This window comes from Bombus affinis, unplaced genomic scaffold, assembly GCF_024516045.1.
Source record: "Bombus affinis isolate iyBomAffi1 unplaced genomic scaffold, iyBomAffi1.2 ctg00000835.1, whole genome shotgun sequence".
In the NCBI taxonomy this organism is placed as follows: domain Eukaryota; kingdom Metazoa; phylum Arthropoda; class Insecta; order Hymenoptera; family Apidae; genus Bombus; species Bombus affinis.
In genome coordinates, this window is record NW_026109386.1 from 17,501 (window position 1) to 27,500 (window position 10,000).

Below are 10,000 nucleotides of genomic sequence, written 5' to 3' on the forward strand. Positions count from 1 at the left end.
GTGCCCGATATAAAGGCACAGGCCAGTGACATAGAGAGGAAGGTCACGGCGTTCTGCTTAGACTCGGCCAGGAAAATAAACAAGGAACACGCCGCAGTAATCCTACGGCACTTCAAAGAAATGAGGGGCATTGTTGACGAGCTACTGCTCCATAATAGCTACCTGACAGGCAGGCTAGAGCAGAGTGCCGGAGATGAGAAGAATAAGGAAACGGCGATAATGAACGCCGTCAACAAAGCAACCAGGCGGCTAGAAACAGCCGTCTTGAGAACGACGCAGCAGGAACAGAGGGAGCCGACATATGCCGAAAAAGTAAAGATAACGAGCAACAAGGTCGAGCAGACGGCGGTCAAGCCGCCCAAAAATGTGGTCATAATTCGACCGGAAAGAGAAGGTGGCGAGATTCAAACGAGCGAAGAAGCACTTGACGCGGTGTTCACCCTAGTGAATCCCCGCAAGAGAGGAATCCAAGTTACGGCCGTCCGGAAAATAAAGGGAAACGGCCTAGCCGTTGAGACGACGAAGCCGGAGAGCCTAAAAGAGTTCACCGAGAACTCGAAACTAAAGGAGGCTGGACTAAAAGCTAGCACGCCGCAGCGGAGACCCCCCAGGATGATCATCTACGACGTCCCGAGGGACATTCCAGAGAAGGAGATCCTGGCCTGCATGAGGAAGCAGAACCAAGAAAGACTAAATGAGGACGACGTTGCAGCCATCAAGTTCTGCTTCAGGACCGGCAGAAAGGATCAAGAGGAGACGAACTGGGTCATCGAAGTGCCCCCCCAGGTAAGGGAGAAACTATTGAAAGGTAAGATCTTCCTCTCATGGAATGCCTGCAAAGTTAAAGATTACATAGCAATTAGTCGCTGCTACAAGTGTCAAGGATACGGACACGTGGCAAAATATTGCCGCGTTAACTACGAAATCTGCGCGCACTGTGCAGAAAGTGGGCACAGCACTAAAGAGTGCAAAGATAAGGATGGGCACGCCACCTGCGTAAACTGCAAGAGAGCAGGGAGGAAGGGCGACCACGCAGCTTCCAACGCGAAATGCCCAATGTATACGAAAGCCTTGGAAGCAATAATAGCAAGGACGCAATATGTATAAAGAGCAACGCAGGGACAGAAGAGGACTTGGGAGGAAAAGGGAAATAAGGATCCTGCAGCACAACATGCAGCGATCCAAAACAACTCCTTATGAGATCCGGACGCAAATGGACGCCGATGGGGATGACATAATATTAATGCAAGAACCATACAGCGTCGATGGGAAAATACCCGGATTCGGCACAGGAGTCGCGATCGCCTGCAGAGGGTCGAAGCACAACCCGCCAATGGCGGCCGTAGGGATAAAATCAGAGACCCTAACGCCCCTCGAGGTCGCCGAACTCTGCACAACACACTGTTCCTGCGTGCAGATAAGCGACGGGGAAACAGAGGTGTACGCGGCAAGCCTGTACTTTCCGCCGACAGGAAACATCGAGGTCGGCGTGCAACAGTTGGAGAAGGTACTACGGTGTCTCAGAGGCAAGAGGATCATCATCGGCCTGGATGCGAACGCAAAATCACCGCTGTGGTGCAGCAGGAGCACCGACGACAGAGGCGAGGCCCTAGAGGCAGTCATAGCGCAGTACGGTCTCCATGTCCTGAATCAACCAGGACAACCCCACACGTTTGAAACAACTCGAGGGCGATCAAACATAGACGTGACGATGGCGAGCCCAGAGGCAATACTCCTTGTAAAGGGCTGGAGGATACGCGAAGATGGTACCTCCAGTGACCACCGGATACTGGAGACGCTCCTCGACTTCGGGACGAGAAGCACCACACCGCAGCCTCAGGAAAGACGCTATAACACGCGAAAAGCCAACTGGGAGGTATTTCAGAGTGCCCTCACAGAGAAAATGGAGGCACTCAAAGAAACAACCCTCCAGCAGGCAGAGGACGTCGAAAGAATGGCCGGGCAACTCCAGGCAACCCTGATAGGTGCCTGCGACACCGCCATCCCAAAGAAGAAATGGTACTACAGGTCAGTACCCTGGTGGACGCCCGAACTCACCAGAGCAAAGAGAAACACCTACCAGGCGAGAAGAAGGTATCAGGGGGCCAGGGACCCCGCTACGAGGGAGCAGGAGAAGCTGCGGTACAGGTCAACACGAAAGGAGTATAAGAGGATGCTGGCAAGAGCAAAAATCCAGAGCTGGCAGGACTTCGTCACCAAAGAGGGTAACAGGGAACCTTGGGGCATCGCTTACAAAACAGTCGCAAGGAAACTCAGAGGAGAGGAAACAACATCGACGCTGAAGACGCCGCTCGGATATACCTCCAACTGGCGAACGACCGCGGCAGCGATGTTGTCCGCACTTCTACCCGACGACGAGGAAGACACCGAAACGGAGGAGCAGAAGGAAATAAGGCGGAACTCGACAAACCCCCCCAACGTAGAAGACACCCCTGAATTCAGCTTCGAGGAACTCAGTGACGCCGTGAAACGGCTGAGGAAGGGGAAGTGCCCAGGCCCCGACCTGATTGAGGTCGAAATAATCCAACGGGCCTGGGGAAGAATACACCAGGAGCTCCTAAGGCTCATGAACGGCTGCCTCGCCTGGGGAATATTCCCCAAACGGTGGAAGGTCGCAAATGTTATCACCATACCCAAGGGACCGGATCGGGACAGAAGCAATCCGAAATCCTACAGGCCAATCTGTCTGCTCTCCATGATAGGCAAGCTGCTAGAAAGGCTAATGGCCACCAGGATGGCACCTATCTTCCACGACCACGCGCTCTCCTCCGACAGACAATATGGCTTTCGCCCCGGAAGATCGACGGTGGACGCGATCATCAAGCTCCGCGAGAAAATTGAGCAAATGAGCGAGAAGAGGTACGTCCTCGCAATAGCACTCGATATATCAGGAGCCTTCGACAACGTCTGGTGGCCGAACGTGCTGCACGAGCTCAAAAGAAGAGAATGCCCCGACAACCTGTACCGGTTAACAAGGAGCTACTTCTCCGAAAGAACCGTACAGATTGCTGGGAAAAACGAAGCAGTGAGCAAGCCCGTCACGAAAGGATGCCCGCAGGGATCGGTACTGGGACCAAGTTTCTGGAATCTCGTATTTGATGACCTGCTGGCTGAGCTAGCGGAAAACGCGACTGGGTGCGAACCCATCGCGTACGCGGACGACATCGTGATTCTAATTGCCGGCAACACGAGGAACGAGCTCCAGGAAAAAGGACAGGAGGCAGTTACCCGAGTCTCTACCTGGTGCACCAGGAAGAAGCTAACGTTATCGGCACAGAAAACGGAGATGCTGCTCGTCAAAGGTAAGCTGGACGCGGAGAGGCCACCGATTATTAAGATTAGCGGCAGGAATATAAGGATGGAGCAGGCAATCAAATACCTTGGAGTGCACCTCGAAGGAGGGCTAAAAGTCAACAAGCACGTGGAGGCAATAACAGGTAAGTGTCAAAAACTCTTCAACAGCCTCGCGAGGGTGGCCAAGGCGAAATGGGGACTCGGACACGCGGCCATGCGTACTCTGTACAGAGGGCTGTACGAGCCGATAACCACATACGCCGCAGCCGGCTGGAGCGACCTACTGAAAGGGAAAGCGAGGAGCAAGCTGATAAGGTCACAGAGGATGGCACTCCTCCGAGTGACCAAGGCCTATAGAACCACGTCAACCGAGGCACTGCAGGTTATCGCCGGAGTCATTCCTATTGACCTCCTAGTCGAAATCAGGGCAAGACTCCACAATAAGAAGAGGAGGCGCGACGAAGCGCCCGACGAGAAATCCATTGTCGGCGAGGCGTTAGATAAGTGGCAAGAGCGCTGGCAAACAACGCCAAAGGGCAGGACGACCTTCGACTACTTTGCTAGCATCAAGGACAGACTTGAGAACCGCTGGGTGAGACCCGACCACTACACGACACAGTTCATTAGCGGCCACGGGGATTTCAACGGTAAGCTCAAGTCATTCAACCTCAGCGAATTGGACACATGTGAATGCGGCGAAATAGAAACCGCCCATCACATCTTAGAAGACTGTCCAATCTTCGATGAAGAAAGGCAGGAATTCCGAAATGCACTGGGAGAACTCGATCTGCGCTGGCCGGAAGAAAAGCGGGAGTACGTAACAAAAGACGTATACCCCCACTTCTGTCAGTTTGCAAGGAAAGTACTCCAAGCGAAGGAGGAGAAGAGAAGGAACGCCCTACGAGAAATGGGAGGCGCAACGCAGCCAGGGCGACTGCCAGGAAGAGGATCGACGCAACTGGAGGGGCAGGCAGGCCGGACTCTAAGGCATAGTCCAAGACTGGCCCGGTGCGTGCCCGTGCAACGACGGGAACAAGAGGAAGAAACCAACGAAGAGGGACTCTCCGAAGAAGAAGACGGCGACACCCAATAGTAGAGGAGCAGGAAGGAGACGAAGAAGAAGAAGATAAAACAGCGAAGAAGGGATACACGCACGAAAACACAGGACCCATGACAGGACAATACACAAAACACTGGGAACAGGAAGAGAACTAAGGATAAGAGGACAAGAAAACCAACACGAGCCGGAGATAAGACCTGCGACCGTCAGCGCAGGCGACGCTCATGCAAATGAGTGCCGTGACGGTGCAGGGACAATCGGCTGCAAAGCCAACCTGCTGGGACCGAGCTATATGCTGGCAGCTCCGCCTCCCCGTGGCCCCCGCTGGTAACGGTGCTGCGCGATGCGCGCATCGCGCGGCGCCGGCTAAGCGAGCTGCCGCCCGAAAGGGTAGGTTCAACTTGCCCACTGACCCGAAAGGAGAGGGCAGGGTTTTTCCAAGTCGCGCGCCGACCACCTATGCGCGCCGTTCCCCGGGCATTGGACGTCAGAAAGTAGGATATAAATAACATCTAGCGAAGCCAGTATGAGTGCTATACTCCAGGAATGGCGTGGCCGGCCCAACGGTCGAGCCCCTAATCGCTCAATACTACTTGTCCCTATCTACTGGTTTTCCAAGATGGCGGCAAGTGGGACGGACGCGTGCACGTCGCTCCGCAGTCTATAAACGAAAAAACCGGGCAAATTAAAAAGTTCGGGCGTAAAAATTAATTTAAAGCAAAGTGGGAGTGCCGAGGAAAACGTGTAGTTAAAAAGAATCGTGGAGATCGCCGAATTCAGAGCGAAAAAAGCTAATGCAAATCGCCACGTGCGAAAAGTGAGGTTAGCTGACGCGACGGATAGGAAAAACCGAAAAATCAAAGATCTCGGGAGCGAAAAATAATTCAATAGGCAGAGTTAGTGCTTAAAATAAAGTGCATGCAAAAATATTAGTGGAGATTTCCGCAATAAGCGCGGAAAAAGCAAAGTAAGTGCCGCGTGTGCGAAGCGAGGTTAGGCCACGTGGCGGACAAAAACGCGTAAATCGAAGATCTCGGGCACGAAACTAAAATAATAGGTAGTGCGAGTGCTAAAAAACATAGTGCACACCGAAAGTTTAGTGAAAATTGCCGCAATAAGCGCGGAAAAACAAAAGAAAGTGCCGCGTGCGCGAAGTGAGGTTAGGCCACGTGGCGGACAAAAACGCGAAAATCGAAGATCTCGGGCACGAAAACTAAAATAATAGATAGTGCGAGTGCTAAAAACATAGTGCACACCGAGAGTTTAGTGGAAATTGCCGCAATAAGCGCGAGAAAAGCAAAACAAAGTGCCACGTGCGGGAGGATAGGTTAGCGGACGCGCGGCAGCCATCTTGGGTCGAGCGACCGAAGCGCCGCCGCCCGGGCATCTTGGGAACCAAGAGCACGCTGCTAGGCGGCAAATTCAAATTCAAATTCAAACCCAGGGGTTTTGAACTGTGAAGAGCACGCCGCCGGACTCAGCGCGGGAGTGCTCGCGGGAACAAAGCGCCAACTGAAAGTCCGCGAGGGGGATTCAATACGCCGCTGGACATAGCCACCGGGAAGCGAACAGCCGCAGCGGCAGCCGCAAGAAGCGGCAAGGAGCCGGTGATGCCGACGCTAGGGCACTCGTCGCCAGGCGCAGAGGCCAGAGTGGTCCTCCAACCCCTGAGGAAACAGATGGAAAAGAACGAGGCCACTCCAAGCCCGAGGATACCAGAGAAGACGATGAGAGCAAGCCTGGGGAGAAACAACCCCCCCAGAGATGAGGAGAGATTGGCCGGGGAGGATAAGCGGCAAGTGCCCGATATAAAGGCACAGGCCAGTGACATAGAGAGGAAGGTCACGGCGTTCTGCTTAGACTCGGCCAGGAAAATAAACAAGGAACACGCCGCAGTAATCCTACGGCACTTCAAAGAAATGAGGGGCATTGTTGACGAGCTACTGCTCCATAATAGCTACCTGACAGGCAGGCTAGAGCAGAGTGCCGGAGATGAGAAGAATAAGGAAACGGCGATAATGAACGCCGTCAACAAAGCAACCAGGCGGCTAGAAACAGCCGTCTTGAGAACGACGCAGCAGGAACAGAGGGAGCCGACATATGCCGAAAAAGTAAAGATAACGAGCAACAAGGTCGAGCAGACGGCGGTCAAGCCGCCCAAAAATGTGGTCATAATTCGACCGGAAAGAGAAGGTGGCGAGATTCAAACGAGCGAAGAAGCACTTGACGCGGTGTTCACCCTAGTGAATCCCCGCAAGAGAGGAATCCAAGTTACGGCCGTCCGGAAAATAAAGGGAAACGGCCTAGCCGTTGAGACGACGAAGCCGGAGAGCCTAAAAGAGTTCACCGAGAACTCGAAACTAAAGGAGGCTGGACTAAAAGCTAGCACGCCGCAGCGGAGACCCCCCAGGATGATCATCTACGACGTCCCGAGGGACATTCCAGAGAAGGAGATCCTGGCCTGCATGAGGAAGCAGAACCAAGAAAGACTAAATGAGGACGACGTTGCAGCCATCAAGTTCTGCTTCAGGACCGGCAGAAAGGATCAAGAGGAGACGAACTGGGTCATCGAAGTGCCCCCCCAGGTAAGGGAGAAACTATTGAAAGGTAAGATCTTCCTCTCATGGAATGCCTGCAAAGTTAAAGATTACATAGCAATTAGTCGCTGCTACAAGTGTCAAGGATACGGACACGTGGCAAAATATTGCCGCGTTAACTACGAAATCTGCGCGCACTGTGCAGAAAGTGGGCACAGCACTAAAGAGTGCAAAGATAAGGATGGGCACGCCACCTGCGTAAACTGCAAGAGAGCAGGGAGGAAGGGCGACCACGCAGCTTCCAACGCGAAATGCCCAATGTATACGAAAGCCTTGGAAGCAATAATAGCAAGGACGCAATATGTATAAAGAGCAACGCAGGGACAGAAGAGGACTTGGGAGGAAAAGGGAAATAAGGATCCTGCAGCACAACATGCAGCGATCCAAAACAACTCCTTATGAGATCCGGACGCAAATGGACGCCGATGGGGATGACATAATATTAATGCAAGAACCATACAGCGTCGATGGGAAAATACCCGGATTCGGCACAGGAGTCGCGATCGCCTGCAGAGGGTCGAAGCACAACCCGCCAATGGCGGCCGTAGGGATAAAATCAGAGACCCTAACGCCCCTCGAGGTCGCCGAACTCTGCACAACACACTGTTCCTGCGTGCAGATAAGCGACGGGGAAACAGAGGTGTACGCGGCAAGCCTGTACTTTCCGCCGACAGGAAACATCGAGGTCGGCGTGCAACAGTTGGAGAAGGTACTACGGTGTCTCAGAGGCAAGAGGATCATCATCGGCCTGGATGCGAACGCAAAATCACCGCTGTGGTGCAGCAGGAGCACCGACGACAGAGGCGAGGCCCTAGAGGCAGTCATAGCGCAGTACGGTCTCCATGTCCTGAATCAACCAGGACAACCCCACACGTTTGAAACAACTCGAGGGCGATCAAACATAGACGTGACGATGGCGAGCCCAGAGGCAATACTCCTTGTAAAGGGCTGGAGGATACGCGAAGATGGTACCTCCAGTGACCACCGGATACTGGAGACGCTCCTCGACTTCGGGACGAGAAGCACCACACCGCAGCCTCAGGAAAGACGCTATAACACGCGAAAAGCCAACTGGGAGGTATTTCAGAGTGCCCTCACAGAGAAAATGGAGGCACTCAAAGAAACAACCCTCCAGCAGGCAGAGGACGTCGAAAGAATGGCCGGGCAACTCCAGGCAACCCTGATAGGTGCCTGCGACACCGCCATCCCAAAGAAGAAATGGTACTACAGGTCAGTACCCTGGTGGACGCCCGAACTCACCAGAGCAAAGAGAAACACCTACCAGGCGAGAAGAAGGTATCAGGGGGCCAGGGACCCCGCTACGAGGGAGCAGGAGAAGCTGCGGTACAGGTCAACACGAAAGGAGTATAAGAGGATGCTGGCAAGAGCAAAAATCCAGAGCTGGCAGGACTTCGTCACCAAAGAGGGTAACAGGGAACCTTGGGGCATCGCTTACAAAACAGTCGCAAGGAAACTCAGAGGAGAGGAAACAACATCGACGCTGAAGACGCCGCTCGGATATACCTCCAACTGGCGAACGACCGCGGCAGCGATGTTGTCCGCACTTCTACCCGACGACGAGGAAGACACCGAAACGGAGGAGCAGAAGGAAATAAGGCGGAACTCGACAAACCCCCCCAACGTAGAAGACACCCCTGAATTCAGCTTCGAGGAACTCAGTGACGCCGTGAAACGGCTGAGGAAGGGGAAGTGCCCAGGCCCCGACCTGATTGAGGTCGAAATAATCCAACGGGCCTGGGGAAGAATACACCAGGAGCTCCTAAGGCTCATGAACGGCTGCCTCGCCTGGGGAATATTCCCCAAACGGTGGAAGGTCGCAAATGTTATCACCATACCCAAGGGACCGGATCGGGACAGAAGCAATCCGAAATCCTACAGGCCAATCTGTCTGCTCTCCATGATAGGCAAGCTGCTAGAAAGGCTAATGGCCACCAGGATGGCACCTATCTTCCACGACCACGCGCTCTCCTCCGACAGACAATATGGCTTTCGCCCCGGAAGATCGACGGTGGACGCGATCATCAAGCTCCGCGAGAAAATTGAGCAAATGAGCGAGAAGAGGTACGTCCTCGCAATAGCACTCGATATATCAGGAGCCTTCGACAACGTCTGGTGGCCGAACGTGCTGCACGAGCTCAAAAGAAGAGAATGCCCCGACAACCTGTACCGGTTAACAAGGAGCTACTTCTCCGAAAGAACCGTACAGATTGCTGGGAAAAACGAAGCAGTGAGCAAGCCCGTCACGAAAGGATGCCCGCAGGGATCGGTACTGGGACCAAGTTTCTGGAATCTCGTATTTGATGACCTGCTGGCTGAGCTAGCGGAAAACGCGACTGGGTGCGAACCCATCGCGTACGCGGACGACATCGTGATTCTAATTGCCGGCAACACGAGGAACGAGCTCCAGGAAAAAGGACAGGAGGCAGTTACCCGAGTCTCTACCTGGTGCACCAGGAAGAAGCTAACGTTATCGGCACAGAAAACGGAGATGCTGCTCGTCAAAGGTAAGCTGGACGCGGAGAGGCCACCGATTATTAAGATTAGCGGCAGGAATATAAGGATGGAGCAGGCAATCAAATACCTTGGAGTGCACCTCGAAGGAGGGCTAAAAGTCAACAAGCACGTGGAGGCAATAACAGGTAAGTGTCAAAAACTCTTCAACAGCCTCGCGAGGGTGGCCAAGGCGAAATGGGGACTCGGACACGCGGCCATGCGTACTCTGTACAGAGGGCTGTACGAGCCGATAACCACATACGCCGCAGCCGGCTGGAGCGACCTACTGAAAGGGAAAGCGAGGAGCAAGCTGATAAGGTCACAGAGGATGGCACTCCTCCGAGTGACCAAGGCCTATAGAACCACGTCAACCGAGGCACTGCAGGTTATCGCCGGAGTCATTCCTATTGACCTCCTAGTCGAAATCAGGGCAAGACTCCACAATAAGAAGAGGAGGCGCGACGAAGCGCCCGACGAGAAATCCATTGTCGGCGAGGCGTTAGATAAGTGGCAA